The sequence below is a fragment of the Lactuca virosa genome, chromosome 7, assembly GCF_052849685.1.
Source record: "Lactuca virosa cultivar CGN04683 chromosome 7, Lactuca_virosa_CGN04683_v6, whole genome shotgun sequence".
NCBI lineage: Eukaryota > Viridiplantae > Streptophyta > Magnoliopsida > Asterales > Asteraceae > Lactuca > Lactuca virosa.
In genome coordinates, this window is record NC_136432.1 from 183,290,406 (window position 1) to 183,314,356 (window position 23,951).

At 36.5% G+C, this 23,951-nt stretch overlaps 1 long non-coding RNA gene across 1 annotated transcript; it reads right to left on the reverse strand.

Annotated features, from left to right (window-relative positions):
• Positions 1 to 21,273: 21,273 nt before the first annotated feature.
• On the reverse strand, positions 21,274 to 23,252 carry LOC145123296 (uncharacterized). Its single transcript, XR_013715092.1, has 2 exons — positions 22,793 to 23,252; positions 21,274 to 22,665 (listed from the first exon to the last, which is right to left on the reverse strand). It is a non-coding gene; the product is annotated as an uncharacterized LOC145123296 (long non-coding RNA).
• Positions 23,253 to 23,951: the final 699 nt, after the last annotated feature.

Consider the following 23,951-nt stretch of genomic DNA (forward strand, 5'->3'; position numbering starts at 1 on the left):
CAATGACTATAACTGCGAGATCCTTTACCATCCTGGTAAAGAGAATGTGGTTGCGGACGCCCTGAGTCACAAGTCAGCTGGATCTTCTGTTCCAGCTGCATGTATGAGGATAACAGTGGATTCTCCACTCGTGAGCTTGATTAAGGAAGCTCAGGTTGAGGGTATGCGGTAGGAGAACTGGAAGCTTGAGAGGATCAGAGGCAAGAACACCCGATTTGTGCAGGATAGCCGGGGATTGTTGACCCGTTATGGCCGAGTATGGGTTCCGATGTCTGGTGGGGTCAGACAGATTGTACTGGAGGAGGCTCATAAGTATTGCTTCTCTATTCACCCGGGGGCCACCAAGATGTACCGGGATCTGAGTTTGAGCTATTGGTGGTCGTGCATGAAGCGAGAGATCGCTTGGTATGTTGAGAGGTGCTTGACCTGCAGGATGGTCAAAGACGAGCACCAGAGGCTGCATGGCAAGCTGCAGCCTCTGTAGATTCCCATGTGGGAATGGGGGCAGATCACGATGGATTTATCACCAAGATGCCGAGGACGGCGAAGGGATATGATGCTATATGGGTCGTCGTGGATTGACTGACCAAGAGTGCCCATTTTCTGCCCATCCGGGAGAGCTCATCGGTCGAGAAGCTGGCCGACGTGTATATCCGTGAGATCGTTGCTCGCCACGGAGTTCTGGTCTCTATCGTGTCAGACCGTGATGTTCGGTTCACCTCCCGTTTCGAGCAGAAGTTCCATGCGGAACTGGGCACGCGGCTGCATTTCAGCACATCATATCATCCATAGACAGACGGTCAGAGTGAGCAGACTATACACACCCTCCAATATATGCTGAGAGTATGCATTATTGACTTCTGTGGGAGCTGGGACTCCTACCTACCCCTTGTAGAGTTCTACTACAATAACAGCTTTCACTCTAACATTGGTGCTCCCCCTTATGAGTTGTTGTATGGAGGAGATGCCGCACCCCGGTTTGTTGGGGTGAGGTTGGCCACAGATTGATGGGACGTACATAGGTAGTTCTGTAGGCTACCGAGAGGATTCAGCAGATCATGCAGCGACTGCAAACTGCTCAGAGTCGACAGCAGAGTTACACCGACCGACGCTGATCTGAGTTGGAGTTCCAAGTTGGTGACATGGTACTACTGAAGGTATCGCCCTGGAAGGGTGTGATTTGCTTCAAGAAGAGGGGGAAGTTGGTGTTGGATTAGGTGTCTAAGCCATAACTATAATTGGTATGTACTTGACCCGAGAGTAGCATGCTCCATTTCGGGTTGCATATCACCAGGACAATTTGATAGGATAGATATTTGAGTAAGAGGTTATTTATGATTTACTAATATAATATAAGTATAATATAGTAATTGAAAAATCATAATATTTAATTAGTATTGATCAAGAATTAATTTGGAATTAATTTAGTGATCAAAAGAGACTAATTAAATTAACGGGGACTAATTATGTAAATTAGTGATACATATGGTTTGGGCTTTTGATCCATTATGGACTAAGTTTATGTAAGAATCCATAAAGAGTTAGTCCACATGAGTTATGGATCATAAGCGTATGTGTATGGATTAGGGTTTACACATGACCCTTGGAATCCTACACTATATATATGTTACCCCTTATCCAAAATTTTCTGACCTAAGTCTTCTAGGAAGAACTATAACCGATTTTGTGTGCTCCATATTCTCTCTCAAAGTCCTCTTTTGTTCATGGTGTTTTGTGAACCGCTTGAGGCATCACACTTGGGGTGCTAAGTTCTTAAAAGCCAAACTTCAACAAGCTACAACAAGAGGTAATCTTCTAACTTACTTTTATGATTCATATGCCAAATTGTATGCTAGTTGTAGACTTCATGCTTTGGATATTTTATTGCATGTATAACTAGATAAAACTTAGATCCAAAGCATTAGGGTTGTATATGCACCATAGGATTGTTGTAGTATACATAAAACCCAACAGTGGTATCAACGCCATGGGTCGTTTTCTGTTATATTTGATGCATGACTAATTGTTCAAATCTGAAAAAAAATGAAATTCTACACTCTAACAGGGTAAACTCGGAGAGTCCACTCATGAACTCGATGAGTTCATCATGAACTCGACGAGTCCATTATCCGACTCGACGAGTTCACCAGTCTGTTGCCAGATTTTCGGGTTTTTTGGCCAGAATTGGATTTGGATCATTACCTTAAACTGTTTTGTGTCATAAAATATGTTTTTTCTGATATGGTAATGATTATCCCATCCAATTAAAAGATAAATTGTCAAATCTTGAAATTATTACTAGTTTATATGATATGCTAATTGTTTGTAATATTTGATTTGAAGTTATCTTGCTATAAGAGTTGCATTAATTCAAATTTGTAAAAGATAAAATTATGATTATTTTATTGGTTTTAAAATTTGATTTAAAAGTTTTATGGAGTTACAAATCTTGTCATCAAGTTTGGAAATCAAAAGGTTTTCAAGAGTTACAAAATTGCCCTCAAGTTTTGGTATTTGAAAAGTCTCAAATTATGAAACGTTGATTTCTAAAACTCTTGTAATTAAAAGGTGCAACTCTTAGGTTCATAACTTAAAATTAATTAAATAGTTTCAATTTTGTATTTTATGTTTAGAACCTTAATGTCTTTTGAATTGTTCAAGTTACCTCTTATGGATTGTATTAAATTAATTAAAGTGTTTAATTAAAGGTGAAGATTAATAAATCCATAACAACATGGTTTAAGTTTAATTAAATTAAGAGTATAATTTATTAATAGAATTAAACCACAAGTATTTTAAATGCTTAAAATACACCCTTATACTATATAAAATTAAAAGTTTAATATATTATATATGTATAAGTGAAAGGTCAGTCTTACCGTTAGTATGCCTCATTCACGAAGCCGGTCTATAAGGGGGTATAAGTTTACTGCCTATAAAATGGTGTTTTAATGGGTGTCCACTCTCACCCACCACTTCCTTGACTGGTGGAGGGTCGTTAACCGAACGGGTAGGATAGGACACTAAACCCTCATTAAAAGTATAATGAATTATAAAGTAACTAAATATTTTATAAATTCCCAATCTTAGTTACTTTAGAAAAAATGTGAATTTGATGCTAACCCATGAAATTGCACTTTGCACCTTTTCAAGTCGTTAGTGGATTGTGTGTGGTTAATCGGCACACTAACTTAGACTAACAAGGGTGGCAAAGGGTAGCTCGATGTTAGTCATAGATCAATGGAGTGTGTGTGGTTAACCGACACATTGATTAGGTGATAAATCACATCGAGATTACCAAGCTAATTTGCATGGTTATTCACACCTTGTTTGTGATCCTCGGTATCCCAGTCACAAACTTGTAGGACATAATCGAGATTAAACATGCCATTGAAAAGTTCAACGAATCTCAAAAGATCTAGGAATTTCAATTCATTTAAAATCTAAAGTTCATTTTCGCTTTTCATTGTGGAAATTGGTAAATCGTCATTTACCTACCTTTTTATAGTTTGAAATTGGATTATGGCATCCCTCTTTCGAATTGTAGATTATTGTGTTGGGTCCTAGCCTTAATATGTCATTTAGGTGTTATATTAAGGACTGAAATCAACTTAACTTGAATTTCTCCCTTGTAGATGTCTACTTGTGACAACTATGGTCTTCCCGAATCTTATGGAAAAGGCTTTCCTCGTGAAGATGATGTCCCACGATTGGATCTTGGAGATGGAAATCATGCTTCACTTCCTCCACCTCCTCCAATAATTCTCCCTGTCCCACAATTTCGTCGACTTGAAAATTTCAAGGTCACTCAAGCCCTATTGGCAAACAAACACCAAGATGAAAGGTTTGTGTGTGCACATGTCTTGGAGATGAAGTCACACATTGACAGGCTGGGAAGGTTAGGAGTCGTTGTGTCGAGGAAGTTGGTTGTTGGCTTGGTTCTCCAGTCACTTCCCGAGTCATATAGTCAGTTTGTTAAAGATTACTATATGACAGACCACGACGTGACCCTTATTGATCTTACCTATTTGTTAATTGCTGCTGAATCAGAAATGATTTGGCGCACTGGTCAAGCAAATTTGATTGGAAGATCTACCTCCCAAACTTCCATGGACATTGACAATGGAAACATCGGAAGTCCAGAAAATTCTTCACTTCCCAATGGAAAGGGATCGGCCATGGTCAAGCCATTTGACCTAATGGTAAGGAGAAGGACTAAGTCTGAGATTGTATTGTGTTCCATTACAAAAGAATCTATTTGCTTCTACTGCCAAGAGAATTTGCATTGGTTACGAAGCTGCCGTATCTACCTGAAGGATCATAAGGATGGTAAAGTCAGAGTGTATGACTCTGCTTCAGGTAAGTCCACTATCTAACTCTATTAAGTACCTATTTGGAGATTCTTAATACATGATGTAATGTAATTACATTTTGATGTTTTGTAGGATCGAAGAAAAGAAAGGAAGCTTAAAGGATCAATAAGCTGAATCTGATCGCGAATAGATGGATTTCGATCGCATGGCTCGATGATCAGATTTTTGAGTTGCTGCTTAAGAGTTATGATAGATTGCTTAGAAATATTTTGGAACATAGTTTTCATTTATAATTGCATTGTAAGGAAAAGTTTTTTCCGCGTGTTATAAATAAAAGAAATTTTTTTTGATATTATCTTATTTTAAGTTTCCTTGCAATGACATTTGTGAAAATATTTGTTTATATGTTTCCATTGATAGCAATATTGGAAATGGATTTGATTCTTTCGTTTGTGGTAGTGTCAAGATTTACCAAATAAGGAAAGATTCTCATCACCCAAGTTTCAGTTGGATAGAAACTTGGAATCATGCAACTTGTATTGTGTGATGAATGAGAACCTTCATCTTTGGGAGATTAAGACTAATTCCTTGCTCACGTGTATATGTGAGTCAAGTGAAGGACTAGGGTATCGGGTACACTTGGTTGTGCGCTGGTCAGGTCCACCACAAAGAATGATAAGACTATTTGTCATGATTTACTAAAAGTTTAGTAAATATGGTTATACTTGCAAGATTAAGTGTAATTCTGGATCATTGAAAAAGTTTCAATGTATAGAAAAACGAATAAGAAGAATCAATTAGGCAGAAAGATAAAAGTTTCTCCAAACTGAAAAGTAGGGAGAGTACTTTAGCATCATGTTTTATAATCATCTTAATGATTATGAAAACCATATCACAATTGATCCTCTAAGGACATCTTATTGCATTTGTATGGCTAAGAAGAGGAATCGTGAATTGTTGAAATGGTTAAATCAAAAGGTGAGTCATACTTCGTTCCAATATCAAGTCTTCGAGTCATACTCCAAGATTGTACATTGAGTGGCATGATCTTAAGAAGGTTTATAACACTCATCAAATGTAGAGTAAAATGTTACTTACTCTTGTACATTTGAAATTGGTAAGTTGTGATGTTTGGATAAAACAAAGACCAACTAAGACCAATTGTCAGAAGTGTTTGTCTTGATAAGAAACGACACTAACTCTTGAATATTTGTTTGTCAAGTAAGGTTTCTTGAAAAAGAGAATCTTATATGTCAAGAGGTCAGTGGGAGTCTTAAAGATCTTGAAAAGTTTCAAGAACTAATCAAGAGTAAACCTATTGTTAATCACTAGCGCACGAATTGAGGTTTGTAACCTATCGTGTTGACATATTCTTGTTTCTGTGCCCATTCTAGTTGAAGTTGACAATGCATGTGATTCTATGAGTTCTCAATTGTTTGCATAACAACCTGGAAGCAATGGTAGGCCCTTGTGCTGCCAGGTGGAAAGAAGTTAAGATTGAACAAGTTCAGTCCATATGAGTTTGGATTTGTCACTAACCTTGTCTTGTGATTATGGTTATGACAAATTCACATGGATAGGAACACATACACCATAAAATCTGAGTGTCATAATGTTTCTCTCCAATTCATGAAAATGATTGTGAGGAAACGCTTTCACTAAGTAGATTTTAAGGAGATTGCAATTGTGATATTTGCATTCTCAAATTCGATTATGATTACGACATCCCTCTTCATAGTTCGAATTATGAGAAATGGCAAAAGGTATAAGCATTTGAGACTTATTACTGTAAGTTCTTAAATTGGTTAGACACACATGTGAGATATCTAAGGAAAGGTGTATGAGTTTGAGAAGCCTAGATAAAGTCTTATTGAAGCATCTTGTATCAGAAATTTGAACTTTGGTAAGAAAGTCAACAAGTATTGATTTCTAGAAGTCCAGCTGATTTCTGGGTACATGTCAAAGCTAGTGGGAGCATAAGTGTTATGCTAGTAAGATAATAATTATTATGCTAGTGGGAGCATAATTATTATGGTAAGTCTTGCGAGTTAGCAATGTTAATTATAGAAAATAAAAGTTTCAATTTGCAAAGTTGCAGGGTTTGAAAAGTTGTTTTGCTATAATTAAGGGAGAGGAATTCATACTTCATTTCAAATCTAAAAAGCTTAGATTGAGATTTTAATAGAATTTAGTCAAGAACATATATGAATGTTATATGTGGAAATATTATAGCGAGAGATTGGTAAAGTATCATGTCTTTATGTAAAACAATATGTATCGTATCCCATATGCTTCGGGTATAGGATCGGTTACATACACTATAATATTAATCTGCTCTAATTTTCCATATGCCTAGGGAATTAAGAGGGAAAAGGGACTAGAACGAGATGTGACTAAAATGGTTAAGAAATTATCGAGGACAATCTGAGGTTTACCAAATATTGGTTACTCATTGACAGTTGGAAGTATAGTGTAAAATTTTGGAAGGACCATATTGACATACTCTGAGAAGAGGTAACTCTTGTTTAGATATGATAGTCAAAATGGGAATATGTAAATGTTACCATAAGAGGAAGTCAATAATAAAATATATGTAAGATTAGAAAACTTAATGCAAGAAGGATGTTCAAAGGCATGTACTTTGAATATGAGACTTCGTTTCTATGGAATTGCTCTCCATTGCAATACTTTGTAATGTGTGTTGCCAAGTCTCTATGACTTTTGTGCATAGTCATTACAAGAGTATCATTGCATATAAGATAAGGATTTGGAATTATGAAATGAGAATCATTGGAAATATTTTCAATTGATCTGCTTCACAAAGAAAGGACCATAGGCAAACATAGTTTGCATGCTTGGAGCATGGTATAACTATTGTTTTAATTCAAGTATTAAGTTGATTAATCGAAACATTATACAATGAATAATGTGTAATCAATATGGTGATTAAATAAAAGGTGTTTTATTTATAATCAAAGTTTTGAGAACATATTGGATTCGATTATTATTGTGTTTCACTTTGCATGTTTTGACTTCCCGAATAATAAGATTATTCAAACTATCCACAGTTGATCATACTTTGGAAGTAGGTATTGAGGCAAGACTGTCATGAATATGACTGTAGACTGTCTAGGTGTTTTAGACATAGCACAAGTTTGCTGCAGTGTTCATGAGTACTCATGTAATAAGATTTGAGTATTAGATTAACCCCACGCTCATCTGAATCACTTCATGGATTTTATCACGAGTGATTGTGAGACGATAATATCTTATATTCTTGAAACGGAGACATATAGTTGCAGTTTACAAGTCGGTTGCCCATTGATCATATGTAAACGCACCAGTAACTTGGTGTTATAAAACATATTATTGTGTGTGATTTGATGAGTGAATAGAGCAAGCATATGATTTGAAGTTTATCCATTCGTTTTACCCTTAGAGGGATAAAATCGATATATGTGGGCCCCTCGATGATTTAGTGATGACAACCCTTAGCGCTTGGCCAAGCCTGAACTGATTTGATTTGTTCAATTAGTCGGTCGTCTTAAATCAAAAATTGGGAAACAACAGATGGACCGAGAGAATGATTATAATCCATGTCTCGGTCCATACGATATCTAGAATGGAGGAATATATGATCCCTTATCTAATGGACGCGTTATTGACTAGGTCGGAGTTTGACAGCGGCTTTTAAGAGCTACGATTGTTAGTCGTGATTTTAGAGTCGTACTTGCAATAATAGTTATTAGACTTATCCAAGTGGGAGACTGATGGATTAGGTGTCTAAGCCCATAACTATAATTGGTATGTACTTGACCCGAGAGTAGCATGCTCCATTTCGGGTTGCATATCACCAGGACAATTTGATAGGATGGATATTTGAGTAAGTGGTTATTTATGATTTACTAATATATTATAAGTATAATATATTAATTGAGAAATCATAATATTTAATTAGTACTGATCAAGAATTAATTTGGAATTAATTTAGTGATCAAAAGTGACTAATTAAATTAACAAGGACTAATTATGTAAATTAGTGATACATATGGTTTGGGCTTTTGATCCATGATGGACTAAGTTTATGTAAGAATCCATAAAGAGTTAGTCCACATGAGTTATGGATCATAAGCGTATGTGTATGGATTAGGGTTTACACATGACCATTGGAATCCTACACTATATATATGTTACCCCTTATCCAAAATATGACGACCTAAGTCTTCTAGGAAGAACTATAACCGATTTTGTGTGCTACATATTCTCTCTCAAAGTCCTCCTTTGTTCATGGTGTGTTGTGAACCGTTTGAGGTATCACACTTGGGGTGCTAAGTTCTTAAAGGACAAAATTCAACAAGCTACAATAAGAGGTAATCTTCTAACTTAGTTTTATGATTCATATGCCAAATTGTACGCTAGTTGTAGGCTTCATGCTTTGGATATTTTATTGCATGTATAACTAGAGAAAACTTAGATCCAAAGCATTAAGGTTGTATGTGCACCATAGGATTGTTGTAGTATACATAAAACCCAAAAGTTAGATCCCCGATACATTGGGCAATTCATGGTTATTGCCATGGTTGGCAAGGTGGCATATATACTGGATCTCCCAGAGGAGCTTAGTCAGATCCACAACACTTTTCACGTCTCGCAATTATGGAAGTGCATACTGGATGAGGAGGCAGTGGTGTCATTAGATGATATTCAGGTCGATGAGCGTCTGAATTACGTGGAGAGGTCAGTGGCCATTCTGGAGAGGAAAGTGAAGGTTCTAGGGAACAAGGAGGTACCTTTGGTGAAGTTGCAAAGGGAGCATCAGATAGGAGGTGAGTGGACTTGGGAGCCGGAGGCAGATATGGGGGAGCATTACCCGGAGTTGTTCACCGCAGCAGACTTCGAGGACGGAGTTTAGTTCAAGTGGGGGAGAATTGTAACACCCCGACTCCCAGGTGTAAATTTTAAATGTTTTATACTCTATATTAGAGACCTACTCGATAAGTTAGTTTCCACAACTCGTCGTGTAGAGACGAATATGGCCGCGTGGTTTATGGGACATACTCGACGAGTTGGTGGACCCCAACTCGACTAGTAGAGACTGTGCATGAAAACCCTACTTTTTAGGGTTTGCATCCTATTTAAAGGACCTTAAGGCCTTCCTTCCAGCCTCCTTACCACCCTCTCACGTCCAGAAGAAAACCCTAATCGATCTAACCCTATTTTTAAGTGTGTGTGTGTGTGTGTGAGGCTAAAAGTGTGTGTTGGTGTATTTTCTTGAAGACGCTTGAAGATTTAGAGGCTTGGAACGAGAAGAAGCTTGTAGAACCAGTATCTACATTGTTTTGGAATCCATTTGAAGGTAAAAAGTCCTTACCTTGACTTTCCATTCCTTATATCTCTTCTTATGTTGGGCATTTTGGTGTAAAATGGGGGTCATACTCGAGTTTGAGCTTGTCATGAGAACATGGTTTTCAGATCTGGACTCCTCTAGGCCCTTATAGACCTAAAGCCTCAAGATTTATGAAGCTTTGGCCCTTTTCCATGTCCAAAACCTCTTCCTAAGGACATTTATGAGTGTTTTAGCTTCATGGAGCCTTGCATGCACGTAAAGTTAGCAACTTTACGTGGTAACTACACCCTAGGATGCTAGATCTACAGTTTGGAGCTTTGATTTTGCTTAAAAGCGTCTGAATGAGAAAAGGACTGAAGGGACTCGACGAGTTGCATAGACAACTCGACGAGTTGGATGAGGTTTTCCCGCTTACTGGATGAACTCGGCGAGTTTGTGAGTTAACTCGACGAGTTGGTTAGGGTTTTCCCGACATTTTGGACATTGCATGGACTCGACGAGTTGTCTGGAAACTCGGCGAGTCAACTAGGGTTTTCATAATTGTTTGAGTTCTGAAGGAACTCGACGCGTCAGTAAGCTACACTCGACGAGTTGGGTCAACATGGACTGTTGACCTTAACCGTTAACTTTGACTTTGACCAAGGGTTGACCAATTGACTTCTGAGGGTATTTTGGTAATTTGGGAATTTATGGAAGTGGATCATTGGTGGTTATCGGTTTTGGTGTTTGGAGCCGTGTTTCAGGGGTTTGATATTTCAGTTCCGAATGACATTGTGAGGTGATTTTTCCTCACTATACTCAAGGGTCGAAGGCACCAAGGTCGGCCCTTTGGATTGTTATCCTACTTTATTGCTAGTGTGATATGTTAGATTGGTATCCTTTTAGATAGGATGTTCTATGCGGTTATGATCTTTTAGATCGGTATCCTGGTAGATAGGATGTTCTATGTGGTTATGATCAGTTAGATCGATATCCTGGTAGATAGGATGCTGCTATGCTTAATGATCTGTAGATCGGTTTGTCTGTTTGTAGACTGTTATGTGATTATCTGATATATGTGCACATGATTGATTGATGGTTAACACTTCTCTGCTTTGTGCAAGAGCCAAAAGACCACGGCATTCCAACCTGATGGTTGTGGACCAAGAGTATTCCATCCCGAGGATGATTGGACTCATAATATGTGGGCATTCCAACCCGATGGTTGTGGTTCGAGGGTATACCATCCCAAGGATGATTGGACCCTTAGTATGTTAGCATTCCAACCCGATGGTTGAGGGTGTGGGGCATTCCAACCCGATGGTTGATTGGGCTCATAGTATGTTGTTCATATATGTGTGTTATTTGTTGTGCGGGTATCTTGTAGGAAACTCACTAAGCTTCGGGCTTACAGTTTTGGATTTTTTTTTCTAGGTACTTTAGATGATCGTGGGAAGGCGAAGGCGTGATCGTGCACCTCCTCACATTCTTATGATCTTGATTTCTGGGATACTCTGATATGAAACTATTTTTAAAACATTTTGTAATAATTAAAGGTTTTTGAATGATTGAAAAAGTTTTAAATTTGCTTGAATTTTATGGATGTTACAACCACCCAGTGGTTTGAATACCTTATATATATCACAAGAGGATCGGAAGCATCTGGACCATCAAGCACTTGGAGTTCTAAAATTATTAATGGTGAAGGATGTGCATACATCCTTTCTAGTATGGAGACAACCCACAATTTTATATGACCATTGTCTAAATGCATGAAACATCCTCTACTGCAAATAATGTGCACTTGATTCGTAGGCTATGGAACATGAATGTGAAAGGGTAGCTCTGTGACGATTCATGCGAATAGGAATAATTTATTAATTACCTCAATACTAGCCTCAATTGACATTGGGTGAGAAGATGTAGTCCTGTAATTGCTACTATTATCATTTACTTGATAGTTTGCCCAGTACTGGTGCAATAGTTAGCCGCTCCAATAAGGTAGGATAGCTAAATTTTTGAAAGCATTAAAGACTAGATCCTCGATAAGGACATGAATAGATAAAGTGCCATGGGAAATATCTAAGTCGGGGAGGAAACGATAATTGAAGAATGTGAAATACATCTCACATTGAAACTCCAAAGCTAACAAGAGCTTCTGATGTAAGTGCCAAAAACATCTACGAATAAGAGTAGGAAAGAGGTGAATGTTGAAAACGATTCTCATGATGATGCTCTTATTTACGGTAGTAATGACTCAATAGAATTTTAATTTATAGGACATAGGGTATCTCTTCCTTCTAGTCATTCCATAAGTTCCATAAAGAATCCAAAGAACTACAACGAGATAGTTTGAGTAGTACACAATATGAGATGAGGTATCATTCTCATTGGGGATGTAGTCCCCAAAGCAACCTTTGGTACAAATTTATAACTTGTAGAAAGTCAAGTTCTTTCCAGTCCTAAAGAGAATTTCGATAAAGGTATACCAACTCGATGGTGAGGTTCACCAAGCTATTTATGGTGGTTAGCCATGTAAAGCAACATAAAGACACTTAGTGGTTTCTAGAGATCATAAACAAGATATGCTCTATATGGAGGAAGATTCTAGTTCTAAACTATGTGCTGATGACGAAGTTGATCATAATGGCTAGAGTAAGAATACTTTACTATGTAATGAGAATGAATCATATTTGGTTGATAAGGATGCAAGAATATCAATAGAAGTAAACACTCCAAGTTTGACAAGAGCGATGCTAGAAATTCCGTAAGGAAATTAATTAAGTTGTTGTTAAAAGCGAAAAGTGAGTATTTTGAAAATGAACCAAGGTTTGATACTATGTTTTTCATATCAGAAAGAAAACTGAACTGAGGGAAAGTGATAACAGGCTTGGGTCAAGAAGTTAAGTGTACACTGTCCAAAAATCCGTGTTCATCGTTCAAAATTTTAACTTGACTTATAAAAATAGTTAGAAAAAGAGATAACATACATTTCACATGTCAATCAAAAGATGGTTAAGAGCATAATGGTAGTAATTTGATTATATAAAAAATATCAAAGTTTTAAAATATTTCTAGTTTTGGAAAGTTTCGTGATTTATAATACGAAAAGTGGCATAAAACACTGAAATAAGAGATGTTTTGAAATAAACGTCCTGGCAATGTAATATAAACATATTAGGACCGAAAGGTTCTGAAATGATATACTCAAACTTGAGAAATCATATTTGGGCAAAGTGAAATACTTAAATGAGACCATTATCAAAAATGTCAAAGATGAGTATTATGCCCTTACTGGGCATGCATGAATACTAAAATAGATATCCAAGAATGAAGCCAGAGATACAGTTTCAGATATTGAATCCGCAATAGTAGTCCCCAAAGTCTCATTCATATCAATAGGAGGAGTCAAGTGATTCACTCAAGTTGGCAAGCTTCCAATGAGGTATACTGCCTTTGCAAGCTACACATTGCTTGTGCCTCATGTTGAGCATCTTCGATCTATGATATGTTGAAGGCCTTTGTGGTCAGTAAAGATAGTGCATTTACTTTCATATAACTATTGTCTATAGATTTTAAGGGAGAATACTAACGTTCCTAACTCTAGGTCATGTGTGGTATAGTTCTACTCATGCACCATCGATTGCCTCAAAGCGTATGCAATAATCTTATCCGTATACATCAATGCGTAATCCAAGGATTGGTGAGATGTGTCACAATATTTTACGGCATTGTTCATGCCCTTTAGTACAATCAGCGACGACGTGTTGCACAACTTGTGTTGTACCAATTTAAATACATCTTCTTATTGTTTTTACCAAAAGAACTTCCTAACTTTTTGGGTAACTGAATTTAGTGGTTGGGCTATCTTAGTGATGTACGAGGCATTTTATTGTTGGTCGAATCGATTGTTGATTCGGGAAAGAATAATTAAACTACAAGTCTAATCTTACCATTTTGTGACCATAAGCGTGATTACAGTGATGATATCATGTCCTATTATATGTTTTTTGAGTATCATGATAGGCCATCTGCTTCTTTACCTGATGATATCATGTCCTATTATTTGGATGATGAATCATTGATAAGATTAGAAGAATGATTAAACTACAAGTCTAATCTTACCATTTTGTGACCATAAGCGTGATTACAGTGAAGTGCATTACAGAACCCCTATAATTAGGAATAGAGTGACCCATGATACATCAGATAAGCATAAGAACTTTATATTAGTTTTTTGTTCTCTAACAAGAACTTTCAGGAGGTCATTCAATTCTTTGTTGTTTGAAGGACACAACATTAAGCAAAGTTACAATCATCTCATCTCTTAGGCGTTTAGTCAAACACTTATTAGGAAATAAGAAACAGTTCAATTATCTAATATATTAGGCATTTCATCTAAGGCAATTATCAATTAAACAACATTAAACAATTAATATATAGTTCATACTTGAAGCAAAATCGTTTTGAACTCAATAGTGATTTTCTAGAATCGAGCAATCACTAAAGGAAGGAAGGAGAAGAAAATCGAGAAACAATTAGGGAAATGTGGTGGAGCATTAGGTCAAGAACATCAGGAACATTTACGAATGAAACCCAAATTGATTTCACAATCCAAAATATATACCCTTAACTTTGCATCCTCGATATACATATGATTCAATGAAATTGTGGTTACGCATAAACCAACTGATGTTTAATTAGTGAATCTGTAAACATAATAAAAAAAGTAAGAGCAGATGGAAAAGAAGCCCAATTATGTTGTTGGAAAAAAATAGATTGATATAATGGACATCGATCATCGCCTGATTACCTTTGTAGAGATTTATATTAAGGACATCGTCAAGATAGAGACCATGAAAATACTTCATGTATTAATAAATTTACCATAAACATGTGAACTTTAAAGAACAATGTTAAATTCCTAAACTGAAAAATCTGAACATAAATCGAGTTTGCATGATCAGAGAAAGAGAAACAAATTCGAATAGATTTCAACGGGGTTCTTCCGATGGCTCTCTCTCCAATGATCACCAAAGCGGGTAAAGAAACGTCTACTAGGATTCACAAGGAGCAAATGAGGCAGGTGGAGAGAGAAGGATGGCGACAGAGGGTAAAGTAGACGACGATGGAGTAAAATCAGGTCTCCGTTGGGAAGAAGTAGATGGCGATGGAGTCGAGGTAGGGTTTGTGGAGGCTTCGCAGTCGACAAGAAATCATTTAATCGGAGAGTAATCGAAAGGAATTAGGGTAATAACCCCCAAATTGGAAGAAGATGAATTTGGGAGGGGTAGGGGAAGAGGTGAGCGGAGGTCGTCGGTGGGAAGAGGTGAGCAGAGATGAGTGGAAGTGATGCAGATGCAGCGAACCTTGTAGAGGGCATCTGTAACGCCCGTAGATCAGGGCTAGTCAATTTAGAGACGATGAGCGTCAAAAATGGTTTTTTGATAGAGGATTATTTAGAATAAATAATCTTAACTAAGTTGTAGTATATGTGACAAGGTTTTCGTACATATAATGAACGCTGAAATCCGAGTTAGAACGAAGAAGTTACGACTCGTCGAAGTTTCACGACAGAACCGGCACGACACATCGCGACGTAAATAGTGAATTTACGATAGAGCGATATTTGTCCTTACCGAACTAAACAAAAGTTGTAGAATACATTAAACCGAGAGCGTGCATAAAAAGAACGCCCAAATTTGACTTCGTATGAGGAAGTTATGATTTTTCGAAGTTTCGGCTTAGTAGTATGCAGCCCAAAATTCAAATAATAGATCGAGCGGTTTTTAGCCGACACAACATAAACGAGAATCGAATATCTCGTTAATTTTAGCATAACGATAAAAATACAGACGAAAACGGACGTCGGATGAAGAAGTTATGAATTTTTAACGAACTTTTCATGTCCTGGCCCGTTAAAAATATAATATAATATAATATTAAAAATAAATTTAAAATTAGCCGAAGGAGTCTAAATGAAAGTTGTAGATCATAATCTCACCTACGCGTGGATATAAAGAACGTCAAAAACAAAGCTCGTATGCGAAAGATATGGATTTTTGAAGTTCGGAGCACAAACTTCGAGAATTTGACAGCATTCACGACGTGAACACAGTGTTCACGACGTGAACTCAGTGAACGACGCGTTTCGAGCCTAGAAGACACACGGCAAGCCTAGGGGTTGACCAGGATCAAACTCACGACGTGAATATACCTGGTTCACGACGTGAGAGTCGATTTTTCAGCCTATAAATAGAAATCGAGCCCTCCGGGTTTATGTTACCAATTCTCATTTCTCTTTCACTTTAAACACTCTTTTAGCCTGCTTTTAACCCCCCCCCCCCCCCCCCCCGAAGTCCCGTTATCGTCCCTAACACCCGAAGCAAGTCCCGACCCCCCGAAGATCCCGAGAAAAAGAGTTTTCGAGCCGAAACTCTGCCCGCGTGAAGCCCGGTTTTTAAGGAAACATCCCGTTTCATCGAAGAATGTTGTTTTAAGGGACGAAGTGTTGTCTAATCGTCGTCTTATCATGTGAGTGTATAGTCACTTTCATCTTACACATAGATATGAAGTATTTTATATAAAATACGTGCTATGTGTATATATGTTGTTTGTTTATTTGAGATGGATGTTGAATGAATGTTTTATACATGTTTAAAATGATTTAAAATGTATATATATTTTTATCTACAAATATGTTGGGTAAAACATGGGTAGATAACAAATGAGGGATGAAAGACGGAATAGATGTACGTTGGTAGCTATGGATTTAGTATCGTATAGATGAATATTGGTAGCTATGGAATTAGTACCTTGGCAGCTATGGACTTAGTGCTTGTTGTATAAATCTTTGGCAGCGATGGACTTCGTGCCTATTCCTTTGGTTACCTTGGCAGCTATGGCCTTAGTGCCTGTTGTATGAATCTCGGGCAGCGATGGACTTCGTATCTATTCCTTAGGATAATCATTAGGAATGAATGAATGGAGGACATATGATTCTTAAGCTCTTTAAGAATAAATAAGATAACGGGGATGGGTAATTGGGTTGATTGTTTGATGATTAAATATAATAATTATATTATTGTGGGTTGAAAACCCTATGTACTCACCAGGTTTCCCAACCTGACCCACTCAAACTTATTTGTATCACAGGTGTCGATATGAAGCTACTTTACACTGAGAGATTAAAGGAGATGTAGATCACTAGTGTAAATAAATGTAAGGTCTGTTTATGCTTATGTTTCAGTATTGACGATGACATCCCAAAGTTTTAATATGAATAAAATACATTTCTTCGGAAATGCTTTGATAATATATTTATCATGTTTTTCTGGGAACAAATTCCGCAACATTTTTATTAAAAGAAGTACTCTGATTTTTATAAAGCATAAACAAAATCGGTCTTTTCTGGCCGAGAAATTTGGGGATGTCACAGCATCCTTTTAAAAAAGCCCTAGATCCCCTGCGATTTTGTTAAGTAAATAGTCAGCATGCGTTCATTTAAAGAATTATAAAGCGACATATCTTCACGACACACTTTTTTTAATGGGTGCCCTCCGTGTTTTTATTTTTATTTTCCTAACACTAATTTTAGGTCATGCAAAAATGTGTATCTTATATTCTTCACATTTTTTGGGAGATGACATTATTTTTAGGGCACGCACTTTTGCGTATCATAAATCGTTGTGTGTCATGGTTTTCACGTCATTAAATGCCTATATTCTAGTAGTGAACACATTAGGAGTGGCTTGAGCGTAGCCGTGGTAGAGGACATGGAAAAGGCGGTGGAAGAGATGGCAACAACAACAACAATCGAGGAGGTCGTCGGGGCACTGACCCTTCCCAAGAAATAGATAAGGTTGTGGATTATTCCAAAATTGTGATAAAAGCAAAAATCCAATGCTATAACTACCAAGAATACGGTCACTATGCTATCGAGTGCAATAATCCACGAAGAGAAAGAAATCAAGAGGCTAACCTAATACAAGGAGATGATGATGAGCCGACATTACTGTTGATAGTAAGAAAAACATGTGAAGCACATCAAGAAGTATTCTTAAATGAGGAAAAAGTAAGTCCAAAGTTGAGATCCTATTAGTAACAAACCCAACAGGTCCAACCTATGGTACTTGGACAATGGGGCAAGCAACCACATGACAGGTGATAAGAAGAATTTTCACGACCTTGACATAAGTGCTCAGGGATACGTAAAATTTGGAGATGTTTCAAAGGTACGTATAGAAGGAAAAGGGTCGATAAGCTTCCAGTGCAAAAATAGGAAAAAACTCATGCTACAGGAGGTGTACTACATACCATGTTTATGTAGTAACATCATAACTTTGGGACAACTTGCTTAATATGGTGATAAAATTTTCATAAATGGGCCATTTCTTTGGGTTCACAACAAGACCGTTAGACTTTTAATGAAGGTAACTTGCTCCCCAAATCGCCTTTATAAAATCTTGTTGAATGAAGTTGTTTCATAAAGTTTGTTGGGAATAGCAAAACAACAGTCGTGGCTATGGCATGCTCGACTAGGTCATCTCAATTTTCCACCCCAAAAAAACATGTTAAACAAAGAATTCGTACTCGAATTACCTAAGATTAAACATCCCACAGAAGTGTGTGCAGGTTGTTTGATTGGTAAGCAAGCAAGTAAATCCTATCCTTTACAAGCAAGTTTTAGAGCAACAACCTGATTAGAACTCCAACATAGCGATTTATGTGGACCGATTTGACCTCCCACACCTTCAGGTAATCATTACTTCATGCTATCAGTCGACGGTTACAGTCGTGTAATGTGGACTTTTCTATTAAAAACGAAAGATGAAGCACTTAATTCGTTTAAAAATTTTCGTATTTTGGTGGAGAATGAAACTAGAGAAAAGTTAAAACTCTTCGAACTGATCGAGGAGGTGAATTTCTTTCAAAGTAATTTACTTCATATTATGATGAACCAGGTTTGAAAAGACATTATACAACACCTTACTCCCCATAACAAAACGGTGTTGTGGAGAGAATAAATCGCACTGTCGTTGAAATGGCGAAGTGCATGTTGAGAAATATGAAAGTTCCTAATGTTCATTGGGGAGAAGTCGTACATTATGCAGTGTATATTTTAAATTGGGTCTCCATGAAAGCCTCGGTCAAAAAGATACCTTAAGAAGCATCATCAATTCGAAAAACAAATCTTGGGCATTTAAGGATATTTGAATGTGTTGCACATACAAAAGTATCTCGTGCACATTTAAGAAATCTAAATGAACATAGTGAACAACTTTGTTATTTGGGAATGGAGCTTGGAAGTAAAGCTTATTGTCTTCTTGATCCGGATGTATGGAAGATAAGAACAAGTAAAGATGTTTAATTCGAAGAAAATAACGTATGGCCTTGGGTAAAAGAGACGAGTTTCAATGGAACTCTAGGTGATAGTTGTACTCTCAAAGGTATCCCGATGAAGGAATTCAACCGATATTTGAAAATAATGAAGTGATTACTATTTTACCCAGCAACCTCTCGGAGCTACATGATAATAACCAACCGGATAGCCCATACCCAAGTATGCAAAGCTCCCCTGATCAGACATCCACTCCTATTGATTCGCATACTTCTTCATTAAGCTCTACAAAGGAAAGTGCTCCCAAGTGAAGATTTGTTTCGATCGGATACACTTCAAGTATAAAGAAAGAAAGTAAACTAATCTAAGAAAAACAAGCAATAGAAAGTAAATAACACAGATTTCTCTAAATTGTTCTTTCACCAAGAAAGGGTTTTATCTTCACCAAGAAGACGAGTTGTCAATTGTCACAAAGGTGATTGACACAAAGTTGAACTCTCTACATTAGGGTTTATCCTAATGTAGATTATATACTAACCTATACATGTGAATCCCTTGATTTAAGGGATTGTACCTTAACTATACTAACAACCAATCTTCATAATAAAGATATAAGATCTGTTATCTAGTATATACTTATGTATATCATTACCTAATATACAAAACATTACATAGAATAACTATACGATATGTTGACACTGATAAGCTTGATACGCTGACGCTGGTACTTGAGAAGACGTTGACGCTGACAAATAGCGTAGAGTGTTTGACTCATCAGATCATAAGGTTTGACCTTACAATCTCCCCTTATCTGATGATGTCTAAACTAAGCTTCAATGAATTCTTTAGCTCGTGATCCCGATGAGAATAAGAATGAAGTTTTAACTCTTCAACTTTAACGAATGCTCCCCCTGAGAAGGTGTATGCCTCTACTGTGACATCCCAAAATTTAGGTCAAAGAGGGTGAACGGTCAAGTTCACAGTAAGTCGCTTGGTAATTTGACTCATTAAGTTTTAGTGCATCTAGTATAGAATAAATGAGTTATTTCAACTATTATAAGATACCAGATGGTATCTTACTTCCAAATATGTAATATGACAAACAAATCAAACAGCTCAAACTGTAACCATATGAATGTGTCTGAAAAACTGAAAATTTTAATTAAGCAGTTATGAGAAATACAAACACTCTAGCCTTGTAGTATATGTTTTCCTGTTTCCGAAAATATAAAGAACGCCCAAAACGGAGTTCGTATGTAAAAGATACGACTGTTTTAAGAATCCAAAGTCAGTATAATATTGATTTTCTTAAAATTGTTAAAACCGTTTCTATTTGTTGACCGCCTCAGATGGAAATTCCGAAAGCATTTTTGGACTTAGGCTATAGCCTAATATTTAATTTCATATTTGAAATATTTTTAGTAAAGATATTTATAACAGTTGAAAAATTAGACGTTTTCATATTTATTAATCATGAAACCTTAAACTATTGATACATTTTGGAAATAATATTTTATTATCCAACCCAACAAATGTGAGTTTTAACGATAAATATAACATTACATTTACGGGTATAACCATTTATATTGATGCATAACTAACAACATGTGGTCAACTATAGATAGGTTATTATAAATTATATAATACATACATTTAGGTATGAGCATTTGGACCGGGGAACTGGCCGGAACCGGATATAACTGATCGGGCCGGGACTGGGACAATATTCTCGTGGATTTTGGGAACCAGAAACCGGTAGAACCGGCAAAAACAGAAACCTATGTTGCTATTACTCGAGGACCGGTTCCAACATTGAAGACACAACAAAAACCGATAGAAGCGGAACCAGTAGAACCAGCAGACCGGCTTGGTTCCAATTTTCCAGCAAGTTCGGTTCCCATGTCGGTTTCGATGCTCATCCCTACTTTAAATTATGTGTCTAATAAACATATATATATATATATATATATATATATATATATATACTAAGAATCGTGACATTAACCATTTGATACCATATTTTATACAGTTTAACTCAAAGGTTCAATCGTGTATTTTTTTTTTAAAATAATGCATACATTCATACACAAATACACACATATACAAAATACATAATTATTGAACCAATTAATTTTCTCAACAATACATACCTCGATGCATACCCAATTAAAATATATGCATCACTACATACACCAATACATGTAAGATAAGCACCTTATTATCCAAATACTTATACATATGTATATAACTAACACAATGCAAGAAGTGTATTTGGCTAAAATGAACACTACAAGTTTAACAAAAATTTATACAAGTTAAATAAAAATCCTTCAAAGATTTTTAGTGTACAATTAAAACTTCCAAGTTTTCTTTCCAAAATCTGACAATAGATTTCAAATATTCCTGCACTCGTAAAATAAAATCTAAATATTCTATCTTGGAGGAGAAGGCTGGACACTGGAAGGGACAACCAAAAATCCCTAACACTCTATCCCTAAGCTGGTAGGAACACACCATAAGGCCAACACTCCTCCATTTACAGCTAAGAATTAAGATTCAAATACCAAATGATCAATAATAAATTTCACAAACAATTGCATTAAGATTACTCTTCACTCTTTCCTTTCCCTGTTTGGAGTTCCAGCCAAGAACAGCTCTATTAATGATCAATAATAAATTTCACAAACAATTACATTAAGGATTAAGGGCACGTTTGGTACAGAGAATTGGAATTGAAGCAGAGAATGGAAATGGAGAGAAATGGAATTAAGATGGAGAAAGAGAATTGATTCTCATGTTTGGTACCACAAAGAAATTACCATAGAAATATACATCAAGATCAATTCTTTTGTTTGGTTGTACTAATCTATGGAATGAGAAATGATTTTTTTTATCATGTTTATCTTTATCAAACAACAATCTTTTGTCATAATGATTTTTTTTATAAAACTTTTTTTATCTGTTATTGTATTTGATTTTTTTTTATTTTATAAAACTTTTTTTTATCTGTTATTGTATTTTTTTTTAACTGACAATACTTAAAGTTCAAAAGAAGTATCTTGTGGGTATATTCGTATTTGTAAATAACATTATGGTTTATTTGTGATATTTTTAAATTTATCAAAGTGAATGTGATTTTCTTAGATGTGTTGTTTTCAAAAAAAAAAATTAAAAAGTTGATGTCAAAATATTAAATCAACTAGCAAAATAATATAAAAAATTACTCCTATAAATGTTTGTCGAAATTTTGAGTCACCGTTGTAAAAATTTGGAGCTATGTCCCATTAGATCTCCTTTTACCCTTTGAGGTCCTATTATTCATAATTTAAAAAAAGTAGCAGACTAGCAGCGGCATTGTTTTTGTATCCATTTCTCCGCTTTTTTACTCAATTCTCCGTAGAAAGTAATTATTGTTTTCTCAGCTTTTCTCCTTATTTTATAGAGAATAAAAAAGGTGGAAAGGGAAACCATCTTTTTCTCATTTTCCTAATTCTTAGTGAAACACCCCCTAAGATTACTCTTCACTCTTTCCTTTCCCCTGTTTGGAGTTCCAGACAAGAACACCTCCAAATAGAGGTGTTGTTCATACGACAGCCAGCTAAAAGAGCAGTTCACATTCGTGTTCTTCCTCTTCCCTTCCTGTGAAAAATCAAACCCAAATACACACCAAAAACCCCATCGATTTTCTGTCAAAAGCAAACCCAAAATATCTAGTTTGTTCCTTCCATTCATGATAAAACAAACAACATCCCAAAAGACCATTTTTACCCATTGATTTCTATAAACAAAAAAAAAAAAAAAAAGAAGACTGACCTGTGATATTCAAGCAAATCGCAACCCCCAATACCTGCCCTTCTTCCCGGTGAGCTCCACTGCCAAACACCCCACCGATCGCAAACACCCCTTGATCGGCGACTGTTAACACCCTTCGCGACCGATCAAAGACCTCCGAAGGTCTTGACTGATCGCTGCTGCTGCTCGCATTCTTCCAGGCGGACCAGTTCCATTTTCTCCCCTTCGGCCTCGTCAAACCCCGGAGATAACGATCCTTCTCACCATCGGTCACTGAAACCTCGCCTGCTTCGATGCTACTGCTACTTGTGACGCCCGGACTCTGCACCTGTCAGCCGGACGAAAAGAGGGAAGCTTCGTTTCTTCGGCCTCGACGAAACCTCACGTCGCCTGTGTACCTTCGTGACTACCTTGACCGCTCGGATTCCCTTTTCCTTTTGCCAGATTAAATCAAAGACGGGGCATAAAAGCCCTAACTTAGTTTATGTTTGGGACATTAATCAAAAATGGACCCTCCATGAGATTTTATTAAGCAATAAGTCCTAAATCCTTTTTAGTTTCCAAAAAATGACTAAATAACCCCTGCTGCAACATTCCCTTTTAATATAAGTCCCAAACCCTAAATATTTTACCTGTTTATTCAGAAAAAGCCCCTCCTTGGTTACTTTTAGCAAAATGGATCCCAATATTCAAACATTAATCCCATTTAAACCATTTTGATCCCTCATTTTATTTATTTTAACCAAGCAATCCTATTTTGGTTAATTAAATTACCAAACAACCCCGATAGTTAAAATTCGTTACGAAACGGTCCCGAGAGTATTTGAAAGTTCAAGAATCATGGATTTACGGTTTCTTACATCAAGATTCTCAAAGAAACCGAATTCGAACGATTGGAACTCACGCTTCAAGGGTGAGTGCTTACAACCCCTTTTTAATATTTTAATTATTTTTTTTGGGGGGGGGGGGGGGGGGGAGGGGATACATGTGCCTAAATATTTTGTTTATACAAATCAATTTCCTTTTAATGCGAAAATACAATAAATCTAGTTTATAAAAATATTATTATTTAACAATTTACCATATTGTTGTGAATAAACTAGTATAAACTTTTTATATACATATTATGGTTATTTTATCGTGAAATAACCAATTCACACAACAAAGACTACATGATACA